The sequence below is a fragment of the Delphinus delphis genome, chromosome 21 (genome assembly GCF_949987515.2).
Source record: "Delphinus delphis chromosome 21, mDelDel1.2, whole genome shotgun sequence".
Taxonomy (NCBI): Eukaryota; Metazoa; Chordata; class Mammalia; order Artiodactyla; family Delphinidae; genus Delphinus; species Delphinus delphis.
Window position 1 is genome coordinate 24,951,058 of NC_082703.1, and position 21,937 is coordinate 24,972,994.

At 40.8% G+C, this 21,937-nt stretch overlaps 1 pseudogene; it reads left to right on the top strand.

Moving 5' to 3' along the window:
• Positions 1 to 15,017: 15,017 nt before the first annotated feature.
• Positions 15,018 to 15,135, top strand: LOC132417779 (small nucleolar RNA SNORA70; annotated as a pseudogene).
• Positions 15,136 to 21,937: the final 6,802 nt, after the last annotated feature.

Consider the following 21,937-nt stretch of genomic DNA (forward strand, 5'->3'; position numbering starts at 1 on the left):
CACATTAAAAGGATCATACACCAGGATCAAGTGGGATTTACCCCAGGGATGCAAGGTTCTTCAATACATGCAAATCAATCAATGTGCTACACCATATTAACAAATTGAAGCATAAAAACCATATGATCATCTCAATAGATGCAGAAAAAGCTTTTGACAAAATTCAACACCCATTTATGACAAAAACTCTCCAGAAAGTGGGCACAGAGGGAACCTACCTCAACATAATAAAGGCCATATATGACAAACCCACAGCAAACATCATTCTTAATGGTAAAAAACTGAAACCATTTCCTCTACGATCTGGAACAAGACAAGGATGTCCACTCTCACCACTATTATTCAACATAGTTTTGGAACTCCTAACCACAGCAGAGAAGAAATAAAAGAAATCCAAATTGGAAAAGAAGAAGTAAAACTGTCACTGTTTGCCAATGACATGATACATAGAGAATCCTAAAGATGCCACCAGAAAACTACTAGAGCTAGTCAATGAATTTGGTGAAGCTGCAGGATACACAATTAATGCACAGAAATCTCTTGCATTCCTATACACTAATGATGAAAAATCTGAAAGAGAAATTAAGGAAACACTCCCATTTACCACTGCAACAAAGAGAATAAAATACCTAGGAATAAACCTACCTAGGGAGACAAAAGACCTATATGCAGAAAATATAAGACACTGATGAAAGAAATTCAAGATGATACAGAGATATACCATGTTCTTGGACTGGAACAATTAACACTGTGAAAATGACTATACTACCCAAAGCAATCTACAGATTTAATGCAGTCAAATTGCCAATGGCATTTTTTTACAGAACTAGAACAAAAAAATCTTAATATTTGTATGGATACACAAAAGACCCCTAATAGCCGAAACAGTCTTGAGAGGAAAAAACAGAGCTGGAGGAATCAAGACTCCTGACTTCAGACTATACTACAAAGCTACAGTAATCAAGACAATATGGTACTGGCACAAAAACAGAAATACAGATCAATGGAACAGGATAGAAAGCCGAGAGATAAACCCACACACTTATGGTCAACTAATCTATGACAAAGGAGGCATGGATATACAATGGAGAAAAGACAGTGTCTTCAATAAGTGGTGGTGGGAAAACTGGACAGCTACATGAAAAAGAATGAATTTGAACACTCCCTAACACCATACACAAAAATAAACTCAAAATGGATTAGAGACCTAAAGACCGGACACTATAAAACTCTTAGAGGAAAACACAGGAAGAAAAACCTTTGACATAAATTACAGCAAGATCTTTTTCTATCCACCTCCTAGAGTAATGGAAATAAAAACAAAAGTAAATAAATGGGACCTAATTAAACTTAAAAGCTTTTGCACAGGAAACCATAAACAAAACCAAAAGACAACCCTCAGAATGGGAGAAAATATTTGCAAATAAAGCAACTGACAAGGGAGTAATCTCCAAAATACATAAACAGCTCATGCAGCTCAATATCAAAAAAACAAGCCAATAAAAAAATGGGTGGAAGATCAAAATAGACATTTCTCTAAAGAAGACATACAGATGGCCAAAAAGCACATGAAAAAAAGTTCACCATCACTAATTATTAGAGAAGTGCAAATCGAAACTACAATGAGATACACCTCGCACCAGTCAGAATGGGCATCATCAAAAAATTTACAAACAATAAATGCTGGAGAGGTTGTGGAGTAAAGGGAACCCTCTTGTACTGTTGGTGGTAATGTAAATTGACACAGTCACTATGGAGCACAGTACAGAGGTTCCTTAAACTAACAACAGAATTACCATATGACCCAGCAGATGTGGATGGACCTAGAGTGTCATACAGAGTGAAGTAAGAAAGAGAAAAACAAATGGTACAGATGAACCAGTTTGCAAGGCAGAAATAGAGACACAGATGTAGAGAACAAACAGACGGACACCAATGGGGTAAAGGATGGGTGGAATGAATTGAGAGACTGGGATTGACATATATACACTAATATGTATAAAACAGATAACTAATGAGATACTGCTGTATAGCACAGGGAACTCCACTTAGCTGTACAGCAGAAACTAACACAACGTTGTAAAACAACTATAACCCAATCTAAAAAAAAAAAACTTACAACGAGGTATCACCTCACACTGGTCAGAATGGCCATCGTCAAAAAGTCTATGAACAATAAACGCTGAAGTGGGTGGGGGAAAAGGGAACTTCCTACACTGTTGGTGGGAATGTAATTCATTTGGTGCAGCCACTATGGAAAACACTACAGAGGTTTCTTGAAAAAACTAAAAAGAGAACTACCATATGATCCAGCAGTCCCACTCCTAGGGATATATCCAATGAAAACGATCATTCAAAGAGATACATGCACCCCAGTGTTCACTGCAGCACTCTTTACACTAGCCAAGACATGGAAGCAACCTCAATGTCCCATCAACAGAGCAATGGATAAAAAAGATGTGGTACATACATACAATGGAATATTACTCATCCATAAAAAAATGAAACAATGCCATTTACAGCAAAATGGATGGACCTAGAGATTGACATACTACGTGAAGTCAGACAAATCTCATATGATATCACTTATATGTGTAATCTAAAAAGATGATTCAAATGAATTTATTTACAAAACAAAAACAGTCCCACAGACTTTGAATACAAACTTATGATTACCAAAGGGAAAAAGTGGAGGGGTGAGAGATAAACTAGGAGTTTGGGATTAACATACACACACCACTATAATTAAAATAGATAATCAATGAGGACCTACCGTATAGCACAGGGAACTGTACTCAGTATTCTGTAATAACCTATATGGGAAAAGAATCTGAAAAAGAATGGATATATGTATAACTGAACTGCTTTGCTGTACACCTGAAAGCAACCCAACATTGTAAATCAACTATACCTGAATATAAAATAAAATTTAAATTAAAAAGAAAACAAATGCCCCAAACCAAATTATTATTTACTCCTTCCTCTGATATTGTTTTATCCTTTCTGCTTATAAGTTTAGATAATTATGTTGTTTTACCTTCAGTAGCAATATTTTAGTTGCAGGTAAAGTCATTCCTATGTGAAATAGTACGTAATATATGCACATTTGGAATTAACATTATTCAACACATTCTGCTGTTACTTACAATTAGCAATTTATATTTTAATGTTGTAAGTAGTTGTGGAGTTTAGTCATTTATGTACATTGAATTATTTACTGTCACTAAATAAGTATCTTTTTTCTTTAGCGGCTCAAAATATAGCTTTGTAAATAAAAAAGACACAGGGTGGCTGCCTAGATTAAGAAAACAAAGCTCTTCAATATGCCGTCTACGAGAGACTCACTTCAGGGTGGAAGATGCGATGCGCAGAGACTGAAAGTGAGGGGATAGAAAAAGATTTCACGCAAACAAAGAAGAAAGCAAGAGTAGCAATACTCCTATCAGGCAGAACAGTCATTAAAACAAAGGATGAAAAGAGACACAGAAGAGCATTATATAATGATAAAGGGATCAATGCAAGAAGAGAATATTTGTTAACAAATACACACCCAATATAGGATCACCTAATCTATATAAAGCAAATACTGACAGACATGAAGGGAGAAATTGACAACAGGAGTAGACTAACACCCCAGTGACATCAGTGGGCAGGTAAGACCAAAAAAAAGTCAAGAAGGCAATCGTAGTCTTAAATGACAGAACAGATCAGTTGGACTTAAATGATATCCATAGGATATTACATCTAACAAAGCAGAATACAAATCCTTTTCTTAATTAATTAACTAATTTGTTTAATTAATTTATTTTTTGTGTGCATTGGGTCTTTGTTGGTGTGCCCAGGCTTTCTCTAGTTGCGGCCACCGGGGGCTACTCTTCATTGTGGTGTGCGGGCTTCTCATTGCAGTGGCTTCTCTTTTTGCAGAGCACAGGCTGTAGGCACGCAGGCTCAGTAGTTGTGGCTCGCCGGCTCTAGACGCAGGCTCAGTAGCTGTGGCACACAGGCTTAGCTGCTCCATGGCATGTGGGATCTTCCCGGACAAGGGATCAAACCTGTGTCCCCAGCATTGGCAGGTGGATTCTTAACAACTGCGCCACCAGGGAAGTCCCACAAATCCTTGTTGAAGTGCACATGGATCATTCTCAAGGATAGAGCACTTACCACATGACAAAATAAGCCTCAACAAATTTAAGAGGATAGAAATAATGTCAAGCATTTTTCCCACTATTACATCAACTGAAGAAAAAATGGGAAAAGAACAAACATGTAGAGACTAAACATGCCTCTAAAAATAATATCAGTGGGTTAACAATGACATCAAAGAGGAAATAAAATACCTGAAGACAAATGAAAATAAAAACATAACTACAGGGCTTCCCTGGTGGCACAGTGGTTGAGAGTCTGCCTGCCAATGCAGGGGACACAGGTTTGTGCTCCAGTCTGGGAAGATCCCACATGCCGCGGAGCAGCTAGGCCTGTGAGCCATGGCCGCTAAGCCTGCACGTCCAGAGCCTGTGCTCCGCAACGGGAGAGGCCACAACAGTGAGAGGCCCGCGTACCGCAAAAATAAATAAATAAATAACTCTACAAAATCTATAGGATGAAGGAAAAGTAGATCTAAGAGGGAAGTTCATAGCAATATAGGCCTCCAAGAAACAAGAAAAATCTCAAAACAACTTAACCTACCACCTAAAAGAATTAGGAAAAGAACAAAGCCCAATGTGAACAGAAGGAAGGAAATAAAGATCAGAGGGGAAATAAAAGATTAATGAAACAAAGACCTATTTGAAAGGATAAAATTGATAAACCTTTAGCCAGACTTACCAAGAAGAAAAGAGAGGACCAAGTAAACAAAATAAGAAAGGATCAATAACTGACACCACAGAAATATAAAAGAAAATCACATTACTATGACTAGTTATATGTCAACAAATTGGACAACCTAGAAGAAATGGACAAATTTCTAGAAATCTACAGACTGTGAAGACTAAGTCAAGAAGTAGACCATTTGAACTGATCACCAGAAGTGAAACTGAATCTGTAATAAAAATAAATAAATAAAAACTTCCAGCAAACAAAAGTGGGCTGTTTCACAGGGGAATGCTACCTAGCATACAAAGAACTTCTATCTATCCTTCCGAAACTCTTCCAAATAATTGAAGGGGGAACACTGCCAACATCATTCTATGAAGCCACCATCATCCTGATACCAAAACCAGACAAAGACACTACAAAAGAAGAAAATTACTGGCCAATATCTTTCATGAACAAAGATGCAAAAATCCTCATCAAAATGTCAGCACACAAAATCCAACAATATATAAAAAGGGTCATATACCATTCTCAATTTGGATTCATTCCAGGGTTGCAAGGATGGTTCAACATATGTGAAACGAAAACAAAAACACCAGTGTGATACTCCACACTAACAAAAGGAAAGACAAACCACATGATCATTTCAGTATTTTCAGAAAAAGCATTTGATAAAATTCAACATGACAAAAACTCTTACCAAAGTGGAGAGGGAACATGTCTCAACATTAATAAAAGTCATTAAAGCAAACCCACAGCCAATATAATACTCAATGGTGAAAAGCTGAAAGCCTTACTGCTAAATTCAGGAACAAGACAAGGATGCCTACTCTCACCACCTCTATTCAACATAATATTGGAAGTCCTAGGCACAGCAAATCAGATATGAAAAAGAAATAAAGGGTATCCAGATTGGAAGCAAAGAGGTACAACTGTCCCTATTTACAGATGACATGATACTGTGTATCAAGAACCCTAAAGTTTCTCCACCTAAAAACTATGAGAACTAATGAATTCAGCAAGCTTGTTAGTATACAGAAATACATTGCATTTCTATACACTAATAATGAAATATCAGAAAGGGATATTTTTTTAATCCCATTTAAAAGTCACACTAAAAAAAAAAAAAAAACCCTAGCTGAATAAACTTAACCAAGGAGGTGAAAAGCCTATATGCTGAAAACTATATAAAACATTGATAAAAGAAATGGAAAGAAACCCCATGCTCTTGGAGTGGAAGAATATTAAGATGGCCATAAAACCCAAAGCAATCTACACATTTAACTTGGTCCCTATCAAAATACTAAGGAGATTTTTTCACAGAACTGGAATAATCCAAAAATTTGTACAGAACTACAAAGGACTATGAATTGCCAAAGCTATCTTAGAAAAAAGAGCAAAGCTGGAGGCATGACCCTCCCAGGCTTCAGACTATACTACAAAGCTACAGTAGTCAAAGCAGTGTTGTAGCAGCAGAAAAACGGACAGAGCAATGTCACAGAGAAGAGAACCCAGAAATAAACCCATGCCCCTACAGTCAATGAATCTACAAAGGAGACAAGAATATATGATGGGGAAAAGATCGTCTCTTTCAACAAGTGGTTCTGGGAAAGCTGGACAGCCACATGTAAAAGAAAGATTATTTTTATATGTGGTGTGAGGGAACATTCTAAACTCAAAATGGTTTTAAGACCTAAAAGTAAGACAAAACCATAAGAGAACATAGGAACACTCTGACATAAATGGTAGCACTATTTCTTGAATCAGTCACCTAAGGCAAAAGAATTAAAGCAAAACAACAACACATAATAATAATAATAAAGACAAATAAGACCTAATTAAATATAAAAGATTTTGCACAGCAAAGTAAGCCAGCAACAAAACGAAAACACAACCTGCTGAATGGGAGGGACTGTTTGCACATCATGCACATCAACAAAGGGTGAATATCCAAAATACACCAACAGCTCATACAACTCAATACCAAAAAAACAATCCAATCAAAAAAATGGGCAGAAGACTCAAATAGACATTTTTTCCAAAGAAGACATATGGATGGCAAATGGGCCCATGAAGAGATGCTCAACTTTGCTAATCAATAGAGAAATACAAATCAAAACTACAATGAGGTATTACCCCAAATCAGTCAGAATGGCCACCATCAAAAAGTCTATAAATAATGCATGTTGGAGAAGTTACAGAGAAAAGGGAGCCTAAGTACCCTTTTCATGGGAATGTAAGTTGGTGCAGCCACTATGGAGAACAGTACAGAGGATCCTCAAAAAACTAAAAATATAACTGCCACGTGATCCAGCAGTTCTACTCCTGGGCATATTTCCGGAAAAAACAACACCAATTTGAAAAGATACGTGCACCCCAATGTTCACAGCTGCACTATTTACAATATGTAAATAGCCAAGGCATGGAAGCAACCTAAATGCCCATCGACAGAGACATGGATAAAGAAGATGTAGTACATATATACAATGGAATATTACTCAGCCATAAAAAAGAATGAAGTAACGCCACTTGTAGCAATATGGATGGACTTACAGAATATTACGCTTAGAGAAATAAGTCAGAGAAAGACAAATACTATATGGTATCACTCATGTGTGGAATCTAAGAAACACAAATGAATGTATATGTAAAACAAACAGATTCACAGACAGACTTCTAGAAGACAAACTTAGGTTACCAAAGGGGAGATGGAAGCAGGGAGAGACACATTAGGGGTAAGGGAGTAACAGATACGAACTAGCAGATAAAAAAAATAAGCAACGAGGATTTACTGTATAGCACAGGGCACTACACTCATTATCTTGTAATTTGTAACAGTACACTCTGTAGAAACGCTGAATCTGAATCACTATACTGTGTACTTGAAACAATATTGTAGACCAACTATACTTCAATAGAAAAAAGAGGACCCATGCCCCAGAGTGGGTGGCCCACAAATGAGAGAAGAGTTACAACTGCAGAGGTGCTCCCCAAGGAGCAAGGGGTCTGGGCCCCACATCGGCTCCCCAGGCTGAGGGTGCCGCACCAGGAAGACAAGTCCCTAGACCACGTGGCTTTGGAGGCCAGTGGGCTTGCTTTCAGGAGACCCCGAGGGCTGTGGGAAAGAGACTCCACTCTTAAAGGATGCACACAGGCTCTCACAAGCTCCAAGACCCAGGGCAGCAGCAGCGATCTGAAGGAACCTGGGTCACACCCACCTGCCGATCATCTCATCCTCCTGGAGAGGCTGGGGGCTCACCCTGGGGACACAGACACTGGCAGCCGCCATTTGGGAGGCCAGTGTACCACATGGACACTCACTGGCAACCTGCACTGTGGAATCCTCCCTCTAGCTTCTCAGCCTCAGGACCCAGCCCCACCCCTGCCCAATAGCCTCTAGGCACCAGTACTGGGATGCCTCAGGCTACGCAGTGAGCGGGCAGGGGCACAGCCCCACCCAGCAGACAGGCTTCTTTGAGAAACCCCAGCCCACAGCCACCCCTGGACATGCCCTGCCCACCAGAGGGCCCAGGACCTTGCCCCACACACCGGAGCACAGGCACTAGACCAGGGAGCCCCAGGCCCTGCAGTCAGAGATCCTGGGACTCAGCCCTGCCCACCAGCAAGCCTAGTCCAGCCTTGAGGCCACCCTCACCTACCAGTGGGCGGACACCAGCCCCAGGACAACTGCAGCCCCGCAGCCTGCTGTGACAGGACCCAGCCCGCTTACCAGCAGGCCAACACAAGCTTCAGGACCCCTGGACCCCACCCATAAGCAGTCTGACACCAGCTACTGAACCCCTGGGCCCTGCAGCCAGCTCCCAGGACCTGGCACTGCCCACCCGTGAGCCAGCACTAGCCCGGCGTGCCCCTGGGGATTCTGCAGCCAGCCACCTCGTGACCTGGCCCCACCAACCAGAATGCGGCAGCTCTGTGCAAGGCAGGGCCTGGCAACCAAATGGATGGGGGCTGGCCATGCCTACCAGGGCACCCTCAGTAGTCAGACCACCACAGCAGTAGGACCTATGCAGCCCTCACTGGGGGAACCACTAAAGCATACAGCTCTGGCGACAGGAGGAGAGTGTGCTTCTGGGGCACACAGGATGCCTCCTACAGAGCGCCACTTCTCCAAGGGCGGGAAACATAACCAACCACCAGATGCGTAGAAGTACAGTGATTCAGGCAAGATGAAGTGACAGAGGAACATATTCCAAATGAAGGAATGAGATAAAACCCCAGAAGAAAACCTAAGTGAAGTGGAGATAAGCAACCTACCTAAGGATAAATGATCACAAAGCTGATAGAAGAACTCAGGAGGAGAATGCATTAATGGAGCAAGAAGTGAGAAGTTTTAAAGAGTTAGAAAATATAAAAAGCCCAACAGAGATGAAGAGTGTAATAACTGAAATGAACACAGTAGGAGAAATCAACAGACTGATACAGAGGAACGGATGAGTAAGCTGCAAGACAGTAGTGGAAATCACTGATGCTACAGAGAAAAAATAAGAAATGACAGTATAAGAGACTCTTGGGACCTCAGATGCACTAATATTTACATATAAAGGTCCTAAAAAGGGAACAGAAAAAGGGGCAGAGAACACTTTTGAAGAAATAGCTGAAAACTTCTGTAACCTGGGAGAGGAAACAGACATCCAGGTCCTAGAAGCACAGACAGTCCCAAACAGGACCAACCGAAGGAGGATCACACCAAGACACACTGTACGTAAAACAGCAAAAATTGGAGCGAACGTTAAAAGCAGCAAAGGAAAAGCAACAGGTAACAAGGGGACTCCCGTAAGGCTATCAGCTGACTTTTGAACAAACTCTGCAGGCCAGAAGGGAGGAGTACAATATACGTAAAGTGATAAAAGGGAAAAACCTACAACCAGGAATACTCTGCCCGGCAAGACTTTGATTTGATGGAGAGATCAAGAAATTTACAGATGAGCAAAAGATAAAAGTTCAGCACCCCCAAACTAGCTTTACAAGAAATGTTAATGGGACTTCTCTAAGCAAAAAAAGAGAAGGCCACAACTAAAAACAGGAAAATTACAAACGGAAAAAGCTCATCAGTAAAGGCGAATATTTAGTAAAGGCACTAAATCATGTACAAAGCAAGTAAGAAAGTTAAAAGTCAGTTTAGTGTGATCATCTACAAAACAGACGTAAGATATGACGAAGATAGTAATCATGAGGAGAGTAAAAATGCAGGATTGATAAAATACGTCTAAAATTAAGTGATCAGCAACTTAATCACACGTGAATATTACTATATATAACCTCATGGTAATGATAAACCCTAAATCTATAATGTTACACAAAGATACAAAGAACAGAGGAAATCTAAACACTAAAGATAGTCATCAAATCACAAAGAAAAGGAATTTTAAAAACCACAAAAACAACCCCAAAACAATTAACAAAATGGCAATAAGTACATACATATCAATAGTTACTTTAATGTAAATGGACTAAATACTCCAATAAGACAGTGACTGAAATGGATACAAAAGCAAAACCTGTATATACGCTGCCTACAAGAGACTCGCTTCAGATCTAAACATACAGACAAAGTGAGGGGACGGAAAGTGGTATTCCATGTGCACGGAAATCTAAACAAAGCTTAGGTAGCAACACTTATCAGACAAAAGAGACTTCAAAATGAAGACTGTTACAAGAAACAAAGAAGGACATTATATAATGCTTATGGGGTCAATCCAAGAAGATACAACTGCTGTAAATATATATGCACCCAACATAGGAACACCTAAATATATAAGGCAAGTATTGAGATAAAGGGAGAGATTGACAGCAGCACAGTAATAGTGGGGGACTTTTCAACACCACTTACAATCAGCGGACGGATCATCCAGATAGAAAATTCAATAAGGAAACACTGGCCTTAAACGACACATTAGTTCAGATGGACTTGATATGTACATATTTAGAATATCCCAAAAGCAGCATACAGTAAGTCTCCTACACATGAACCTTCAAGATGTGAACTTTTAAAGATGCAAACATACACTCGCATGTCCAATCACATAAGTTAGTTCACGTCTGGCGTGCATTGTCACATGCGTGCATCCTCTACAAGTGGTTGTGCTTTTGTGTAGTTTACTATACAGCATAGAGTACAGTAGGTACAGTACCTTTATTTCAAGCCCAGGATGCCGGAAGCAAGCGTAAAAGCAGTGGTGATGTAGCTGGTACTGCTAAGAAGCGCCAAGCGATAACAACTGAAACAAAAGTGAAAACAATTGAGAGAGTGGAGCAACAAGAGGAAGAAGAAGTAAGTGAAGAACCAAAGAGATTCACGAGTCATGAAATGGCATGGGGGCTTTATCTGAGGAGGCACTGTTAGTGTTTGAGGCACAGGACCTGAATGCAGAATGGTAGACAAAGGTTGCAGCCGCTGTTCAGAATGTAATTCCATGCTACCGTGTCATCTATTATGAGGAAAAAAGAGCTACTACCCAGACATCACTGGGTCATTTTTTCAAGAGGGTAGACAGAATTGAATCCAGCAAGGAACCAGAACGTGTGGCATCAACGTCAGGGGTGAGTGAAATGGCAGCTCGCCCTCCGTCTCCTATTGCTGACGATCCTTCAGCTCTACCATCTCCCACCTCCTCTCCCTCCTCCAGTCAGTAACTCTTCTCGCCTGTTCACTTGATGCCAGCCCCTGTATGCCAGCTGTTGTGCTGTACTACTGTACTTTTCAAGGTATTGTACTGTTAAAAATTAAAACATTTTTAATCTTGTTTGGTTTTATGTATTATTTGTGTGAAAAGTATTATAAACCTATTACAGTACAGTACTATATAGCTGACTGTGTTAGTTGGGTACCTAGGCTAACTTTGTTGGACTTACAAACAAATTGGACTTACAAATGCACTCTCGGAACAGAACTCATTCATGTGTAGGGAACTTACTGTACACATTCTTTTCAAGTGCACATGAAACATTCTCCAGTATAGATAACATGCTAGGCCTCAATACAAACCTCAGTAAGAAAATTGAAATAATATCAAGGATCTTTTCCAACCACAATGCTATGAGACTAGAAATCAACAAGAAAACTGCAAAAAGCACAAACACATGGAGCCTGAATAATATGCTACTAAACAACCAATGCGTCACTGAAGAAGTCAAAGAGTAAATTAAAAAAATACCCGGAGACAAATAAAAACAAAAACACAATGATCCAAAAATCTATGGGGTGCAGCAAAGGCAGTTCTGAGAAGGAAGTTTTAGGGATACAAGTTTACCTCAGGAATCAAGAAAAATCTGTAACAATCTAACCTTACACCCAAAGGAACTAGAAAAAGAATAAACAAAACCCACATTCAGAAGGAAAGAAATCTTGAAGATCAGAGCAGATATAAATGAAAAAGAAAACAGAAAGATCAATGAAACGAAGAGCTGGTTTTTTGAAGAGAGAAAACAAAATAGATAAACCTTTACCCAGACTCAATCAAGAAAAAAAGGGAGAGGGCCCAATCAGTAAAAATCAGAAGTGAAAAAGAAGTTACAACCGGCACCACAGAAATACAAAGGATCGGAAGGAGACTACTATGAGCAACTATACACAGTGAAATGGGCAAACTGGAAGGAATGGACAAGTTCTTAGAGATGTACAAAATCTTGAGACTGAACCAGGAAGAAACAGAAAGCATGAACAGACCAATTACCAGTGGCGAAACTGAATGAGTAATTTAAAAACTCCCAACAAACAGAAGTCCAGGACCAGATGGCTTCACAGGTCAATTCCACTGGACTTTCAGAGAAGAGTTAATACCTACCCTTCTGAAATCATTCCAATAAACTGCAAAGGAGCACTTCTGAACTCATTATATGAGGCCACCGTCACCCTGATACCAAAACCAGACAAATCGAAGAAAAAACAAAGTTACAGGCCAGTAACACTGATGAACATACATGCAAAAATCCTCAGTGAATTAGCAGCTGAATCCAGGAATACATTAAAAGGATCGTACATCATGATCAAGCAGGGATATAAGAATGGTTCAGTATCCACAAATCAATGTGATACACCACATTAACAAATTGAATTAAACCCATATTATCTCAATAGATGCAGAAAAAGCTTCTGACAAAACTCAATAGCCATTTATGATAAAACCTCGAAGTGGGTATAGAGGAAACATACCTTGACATAAAGGCCATATAAATAAGCCCACAGCTAACATACTCAATGGTGAAAAGCTGAGACATTTCTTCTAAGATCAGGAACAAGACAAGGATGTCCTCTCTCGCCACTTTTATTTAGAAGTCCTAGCCACAGCAATCAAAGAAAAAGCAATAAAGGGGATCCAAATTGGGGAAGAAATAAAACTGTCATGTTTCCAGGTGGCATGATACCACACATAGAAAACCCTAAGACGCCACTAGAAAACTACTAGAGCTCAATGAATTTGGTAAGGTTGCAGGGTACCAAATTCATATACAGAAACCTGTTGTATTTCTGTACACAAACAAGCTTATCGGATGATGGTACAGACGAGCAGACACAAGTACAGCGGCTCTTCAAGCAATTCTGTGTAACCGTATTGGAGACGCTGGACTTATTATATCAATAGCATGATTTCTGTTTAATTTACATGCGTGAGATCTGCAACAAATCTTCATACTTGACCTAAGGCACTCAAACCTACCTTTAATAGGACCTGTACTAGCTGCAGCTGGAAAATCCACCCCATTTTGGTCTCCGCCCTTGACTCCCTCGGCAATAGAAGGTGCTACCCGTTTCAGCCTTTCTCCCCTCAAGCACAACACTTGTAGCAGGTATTTTCCTCCTCATCCTCTTCTCCCCTTTAACAGAAAAGAATGAGCTTATTCAGACAACACCACAATGCTTAGGGGCTAGTACTGCATTACTTACAGCAATATGCACTCTTACCCAAAAGGATATTAAAAAAATTGTCACTTTCTCCACTTCAAGCCAGTTAGGCCTTATAATGGTAACAACCGGTATTAACCAGCCTTACCTAGCATTCCTCCGTATCTGCACACACACACCTGTTTTAAGGCCATATTGTTTATATGCTCTGGGTCTACTATTCACAGCCTAAACGATGAACAAGACATTCGAAAAATAGGGGGCCTAATCAAAGCAATACCCTTTACTACAACAGCCCTCGTTATCAGAAGCCTAGCCCTAACAGGAATACCTTTCTGTACTGGATTTTATTCTCAAGACCTAATTATCAAGACTGCTAATACGTCTTATACCAGCCGGCTGAGCCCTGCTAATAACCCTAATCACCACATCCCTCACAGCTGTTCACAGTACTCATTATCTTCTTTGAATTATTCGGACAACCTCGCTTTCCCACCTTAACTTTCATGAGTGAAAGTAACCCATTCCTAATCTATTCTATCAAACGCTTATTAACGGGGAGCATTTCGCGGGGTTTATCATCTCCAACAATACTCCTCCAGTAACAGTCCCTCAATCACCTATACCCTACTTCGTAAACCAGCTGCCCTTGCTGTAACTATCCTCGGCTTGACTCTAGCCCTCGAACTTAATCTTACTTCTCAGAACTTAAAATGTAAGTATTTCTCAGACATCTTCAAGTTTTCCAACCCCTCAGGATACTTTCCCACTCTCACACACCATCTAACACCCTACTGGAACCCGTCAACAAGCCAAAAATCAGCATCTTCTCTCCGAGACTTAATTTGACTAGAAAGCATTTTACCAAAAACCACCTCCCTTATTCAAATAAAATTCTCTACATTAGGATCAGAACAAAAAGGCCTAATCAAGCTATATCCCCTCTCACTCCTCACAACCCTCGCCCTGAGCACGATTCTAGTTACGAGTAACCTCTATAATAACCCCAACACGAATAAGCAGTGATCAACCAGGAACAATCGCCTGCCAAGAAGCGCAGCTGTACAACGCCACAATTCCCACAGCCTCTTCCTAAAACACCAGACTCACCACCCGTATCATAAATTACTCAATCCCCTAGCCCACTAAACTGAAGTACAGTTTCTACCTCCTCATCTTTCAAAACATAAAACACCACTGAAAACTCTATTAGTAAGCCTGAAATATACCCAAGACAGTCTTATTAAGAACCCACACTTCTGGGTACTGTTCAGTAGCTATAGCTGTCATATTACCAAACACTACCAACATCCCCCCTAAATAAATCAAAAGTACCATTAATTTTCAGCCAGTTAAGCCAACTGTGCCCTTTTCCCCGTGGGGGCCCGGCGTGCACCTCCTCAGTGGTACGTGCAGCCTGTTGCCTGTACGGGTTGTCCTCAGGGACGCTGGGTTCAGCCCTTTCCAGTGGACACTCGTGACTGGAATGCTGTCCCCAGGTCTAGGCTGCAGACAGGGATGCGAGGTGCCCTTGGAGAGCTCCAGAGCACAGTGGCCAGGATCCACGATGGCCAAGTCATCATGCACATCCACACCAAGCGCAGGACAAGGAGCTTGTGACTGAGGCCCTCTGCAGGGCCCAGTCCACGTACGTGCTCTGGCCTCCAGAAGATCTACGTCTCCACGAAGTGGGGACTTACTAAGTTTACTGCGGATGAATTTGATGACATGGTGGCAGAAAAGTGGCTCATCCCGGATGGCTGTGGGGTAAAATACAGCCCTAGTCATGGCCCCTGGACACGTGGCGGGCCTTGCACTCAGGAGGGCCTTGGCGCCATCCCCTCCTTAATCAGGCGTACCAATACATCCTACTTTCCTGCTTTTTTTAAAAAAGAAAAACCATTAAATCTAAAAATGAACCACCAAAAGTCAACACAGTCCCACAACCAGCACCACCACCCAGTCAGTCCAAGCCCTCCAGAGACAGGGGAAGGTTTTGAAGAAAACCCCATAAAATCACAAAGGACTCAAAATAAATATATTGTATCATTATTCTTACGTGGAATCTAACCATGGCCAATGACATGCAAAATCATCATTGTTATTCAACTGTAAGAACACTAGTGACCAACATCTGAAAATCACACCCATTAATAAAAATCATCAACAGTACATCCATTGATATTCCAGCCTCATCAAACATTTCATCATGATGACATTCTGGCTCCCTGTTGGGTATCTTTGATTTTACAAATCTTAACAGGCTTGTTCCTAGCAATACATCACAATGTCAGACACAATAACTGCTTTCTGATCAGTGACACCCATCTGCCGTAAATCAGAGAAGAATCATTCGGTATGTACATGCAAACGGAGCTTCCGTATTCTTCATTTGCCTACTTATTCATGTAGGACGTGGGCTATATTATGGGTCCTGTGCTTTTCTAGAAACATAGAAGATCAAAACTATCCTATTTACAGTGACAGCCACAGCATTCATAGGCTAAGTATCACCCTGAGGACAAATACCGTTTTGAGCAGCAACAGTTCTTACCAGCCTCCTCTCAGCAATCCCATTCATCGGTACAGCCTGTCGAATGGATCTGAGGCTGCGTCTTGGTAGACAGAGCAACTCTACACAATTCTTCACCCTCCCTTTTATTCTCCCATTCATCGCTGCAGCACTAGCAGCCATCCACCTACTATTCCTTCACGAAACAGGACCTAATAACCCCAAAAGAATCCCATCTGACATGGACAAAATTCCATTTCACCCCTACTATACAATTAACGACATTTTAGGTGTTTTATTACTAGTTCTAGCATTGATAGTATTAGTCTTATTCTCACCCTACTTACTAGGAGACCCCGACAACTACACCCCAGCAAATCCTCTCAATATACCACCTCACGTTAAACAAGAATGTACTTCCTATTTGCATACACAATCCTACAATCAATCCCCAATAAACTAGGAGGAATACTAGCCCTAATCTTTTTGATCGTAATCCTAGCATTTATCCCAATGCTCCACACATCCAAGCAATGAAGCATAATATTCTGACCCCTTAGCCAATGCCTGTTCTGAATCCTAGTGGCAGACCTATTCACACTAACATGAATTGGAGGACAACATGTAGAGCATCCTTTCGTTATCACTGGACAACTAACATCTATTTTATACTTCTTTCTAATCCTAGCACTAATGCCAGTAACCAGTATTGCGGAAAACAATCGCCTGAAATGAAGAGTCTTTGTAGAAGATACATCATCCTGGTCTTATAAGCCAGAGAAGGAGAACAACCACCTCCCTAAGACTCGAGGAAGTAGCTCCAGCTCCACCACCAGCACCCAAAGCTGAAATGCTCCTTACACTATTCCCTGAAACTTTGGTCATGGGCCATTTACAAAATTGAGTACTATTTCAGTATTAAAGTGACCTCATTTTACAATAAACTAGTGTGTACTTCGTGCATATCTGCATCACCACATCAATACATACATACATGCCGTATCATACATAATACATTTTATGTATAATCATACATTTACCCCGTGCTTATAAGCATGTAATTGTATTATTGATATTACATAGAACATATACATTGTCAATCGTGCATAGCACGTTAAGTCAGATCAATTCAGGTCAACATGCATATCATATCCGATAGATCACGAGCTTAATCACCAGGCCGAGTGAGACCATCGATCCACTTGGCAGGTGTCCCTCTTCTCGCTCCAGGCCCGTGATCTCTGCAGGTTTCTATTGATGAACTTTATCAGACACCTGGTTCTTATTTCAGGACCATCTCACCTAAAATCGCCCATTCTTTCCTTTTAAACAAGACTTTTTTTTTTTTTTTTTTTTTTTTTGCAGTACGCAGGCCTCTCACTGCTGTGGCCTCTCCCGTTGCGGAGCACAGGCTCCGGACGCGCAGGCTCAGCGGCCATGGCTCACGAGCCCAGCCGCTCCACAGCATGTGGGATCTTCCCGGACCGGGGCACGAACCCGCGTCCCCTGCATCGGCAGGCGGACGCTCAACCACTGCACCACCAGGGAAGCCCTAAACAAGACATCTTGATGGACTAATGACTAATCAGCCCATGCTCACACATAACTGTGGTGACACGCATTTGGTACTTTTTAACTTTTAAGGGATGCTTGGACTCAGCTATGGCCATCTGAGGCCTTAACTCAAATAAATTGTAACTGGACTTTAATTGAACATCATTTACCAACATCATCAACCATTAAGCTGCTGTTCAATGGTTACAGGACATAAGATTACACGCACGTGTGCAAGTAGAGTTTAACCACCTACCCAAAATTAAACAGACGAGAAAATAACCCAAACGCACTGTTGACCTTTTAAAAAACGCACAACATGAGAGTTGCGAGTTAAGTTTTATTTGAGACAAAATGAGGACTGCAGCCCAGGAGACAGCATCCCAGATGGCTCTGAGAGACTGCTCCCAAGAGGCAGGGGGAAGGTCAGTATATACGTGACTCTGGTGCAGGGGGAGTACCTGCAATCAAGCACATACTTTTTACTGAAGGTTTCTGCTGGTCTTGTGCAGGTTACTCTGCTGGTCTTGTGCAGGTTACTCTGCTAGTCACGAAGAGCAGACGTTGCCATGAAGGATTTTAGTGCTTTTCTAGATATAAAGAGACACAAGAATTGGGCTCATAAAATGGGCTCCTGAAAACATCTAACTATCTGAAGACCTGTTCTGCCAGTTCTTCCCAGCACAGAGAGCCTCGTTCCAGCTCTCCACCTTGAACTCCTTTCAGGGGGTGCTGAAAGGGAGAGCTGCAGCAGCACAGGATTTACTCCTTGTAGAGGTCGATGGCCAGTGCCAATTTGTCATTAACAGCACCAATAAACTACTTAGATATTCACCACTTATATAAACAGACATCTCCCTAGATCCAGTAGCCATTTTAATCAAAATTTTAATACTAAATCTGACATAAGCCACATAAAATAATCACATAAATATTAGTCCATCACATACGTCAACTTGTTAATGTAGCTTAAACCCTAAAGCAAGGCACTGAAAATGCCTAGATGAGTTCATTAACTCCATGAACACATAGGTTTGGTCCCAGCCGTTCTCGTTTTTAATAAAATTGCACATGCAAGCATCCACGCCCCGGTGAGAATGCCCTCTAAACCACTGAGATCGAGAGAGGCAGGCGTCAAGCACGCTAACACCAGCAGCTCACAGCGCCTCGCTTAACCACACCCCACAGCAAACAGCAATGGTAAAAATTAAGCTACAAATGAAAGTTCGACTAAGTTATATTAATTAGGGTTGGTAAATTTCACGCTAGCCACCAGGGTCATAGATTAACTCAAATAATAAGAGATACAGCATAAAGCGTGTTAAAGAGTAATGCAAAATAAAGTTAAGTTTTAATTAAGCCATAACTCAAATGAAAGTAGATGAAGACGACTTTACTATTTCCTGATAACAGAGCAGCTAAGACCCAAACTGGGATTAGATACCCCACTATGCTTAGCCCTAAACCCAAATAATTACAAGAACAAAATTATTCGCCAAAGTACTACTGGCAACAGCTTCAACTCAAAGGACTTGGTGCTGCTCTACACCCCTCTAGAGGAGCCTCTTCTATAATCGGTGAACCCCAATAAACCTCACCAACCCTTGCTAGTTCAGTCTATATACCGCCATCCTCAGCGAACCCTAAAATGGCATACAAGCAAGCATAACAATTATACATAAAAACGTTAGGTCAAGTTGTAACCTACGGGGTGGGAAGAAATGGGCTACATTTTCTGTAACAAGAACATATTTTCGTCACACGAAACTTTTTATGAAATTTAAAAACCAAAGGAGCATTTAGTAGTAAATTAAGAATAGAGTGCTTAGCTGAATAAGGCAATGAAGCACGCACACACCGCCCGTCATCCTACTCAAATATAATAACTTCCTATAATCTATCAGCAAATACTAATCATATGCAAGGAGACAGGTCATAACAAGGTAAGCATGCTGGAAAGTGTGCTTGGATAAATCAAAGCATAGCTTAAATAAAGGACCTGTCCACCCAGGAGATTTCATATCCCATGAATGCCTTGACCTAAAGCTAGCCCAACACCCCTCCCATTATATTAGCATAAGCAGATTAAACATTCACTCAACACTTAAAAGTATAGGAGATAGAATTTAAATTACCCTCTGGCACTATTGAGGAAGTACCGTAAGGGAATGATGAAATATTAAAAGTAATAAAAAGCAAAGTTTACCCCTTGTACCTTTTGCATAATGATTTAACTAGCAAAAATTTAACAAAGAGAACTTAAGTAACCCAAAACCAAACAAGCTACTTATGAACAGTTTATTAGAACAAACTCATCTATGTGGCAAAACAGTGAGAAGATTCGTAAGTAGAGCTAACAAGCCTAAAGAGCCTGGTGACAGCTGGTTGTCCAAAAAAAGAATTTCAATTCAACCTTAAAAAGTACTAAAAACCGTTTTAAGTGTCTTTTTGTTTGTTTGTTTTTGCGGTACGCAGGCCTCTCACTGTTGTGGCCTCTCCTGTTGCGGAACACAGGCTCCAGACGCACAGGCTCAACGGCCATGGCTCACGGGCCCAGCTGCTCCACGGCACGTGGGACCCTCCCGGACCGGGGCACGAACCCGCGTCCCCTGCATCGGCAGGCAGACTCTCAACCACTGCGCCACCAGGGAAGCCCCGTTGTAAGTTTTAATGTATTCTTAAATGTTAGTCTAAAAAGGTACAGCTTTTTACAAATGGATACGACCATAACCAGAGAGTAAAAAACAAACACCACAGCTGGCATAAAAGCAGCCACCAATTAAGAAGGCGTTCAAGCTCAACAATAAATATATCCCAATACCAACAATAAACAAATCAACTCCTAGTCTTACTACTGGACCAATCTATTAAGTTATAGAAACAATACTGTTAATAACAGTAACAAGAAATATTTCTCCTTACATAAGTTTACATCAGTAACTAATAATATGCTGATAATTAACAGTAAATAAATACAACTCAGCACTAAATTATTAACTACACTGTTAATATAACACAGGCATGCACCAAAGGAAAGATTAAAAAAAGTAAAAGGAACTCGACAAACACAAACCCCGCCTGTTTACCAAACACATCAGTTCTAGCATAACCAGCATTAGAGGCACTGCCTGCCCAGTGACAACTGTTGAACGGCCGCAGTATCCTGACCGTGCAAAGTAGCATAATCGTTTGTTCTCTAAATAAGGACTTGTATGAATGGCCACATGAGGGTTTTACTGTCTCTTACTTTTAATCAGTGAAATTGACCTTCCCATGAAGAGGCAGGAATAACAAAATAAGAAGACCCTATGGAGCTTTAATTAGTTAATCCAAAAATATATAATTAAACCACCAAGGGATAACAAAATTTCACATGGGTTAACAATTCTGGTTGGGGTGACCTCGGAGAACAAAAAAGCCTCCGAGTGCTTAAAGTCTAGACTTACCAGTCAAAACATAGTAGCCCTTATTGATCCAAAAACTGATCAACGGAACAAGTTACCCTAGAAGTAACAGCACAATCTTATTCCAGAGTTCATATCAACAACAGGGTTTACAACCTCGATGTTGGATCAGGTGGTTCTGAAGAACCTAGGGGCAGGACAGGAATAAAGACGCAGACGTAGAGAATGGACTTGAGGACACGGGGAGGGGGAAGGGTGAAAGAGTGGCATGAACTTATATACACTACCAAATGGAAAATAGATAGCTAGTGGGAAGCAGCCGCATAGCACAGGGAGATCAGCTCAGTGCTTTGTGACCACCTAGAGGGGTGGGATAGGGAGGGTGGGAGGCAGACGCAAGAGGAAGGGGATGTGGGGATATATGTATACATATAGCTAATTCACTTTGTTATAAAGCAGAAACTAACACACCATTGTAAAGCAATTATACTCCAATAAAGATGGTAAAAAAAAAAAAGTCCTACCTGATCTGAGTTCAAAGCGGAGTAATCCAGGTCAGTTCCTATTATATATTTCTTCCAGTATGAAAGTACAAGAGAAATAAGACCCACTTCACATAAGCACCTTAAAATAATTAATGATATAATCTTAACTTAATAAACAAATACAAAATAGCCACCCTAGACCAGGGTTTGTTAAGGCGGTAGAGCCCGGTAATTGCGTAAAACTTAAACCTTTATTACCAGAGGTTCAAATTCTCTCCCCAGCAAAATGTTTATAATCAACATCTTA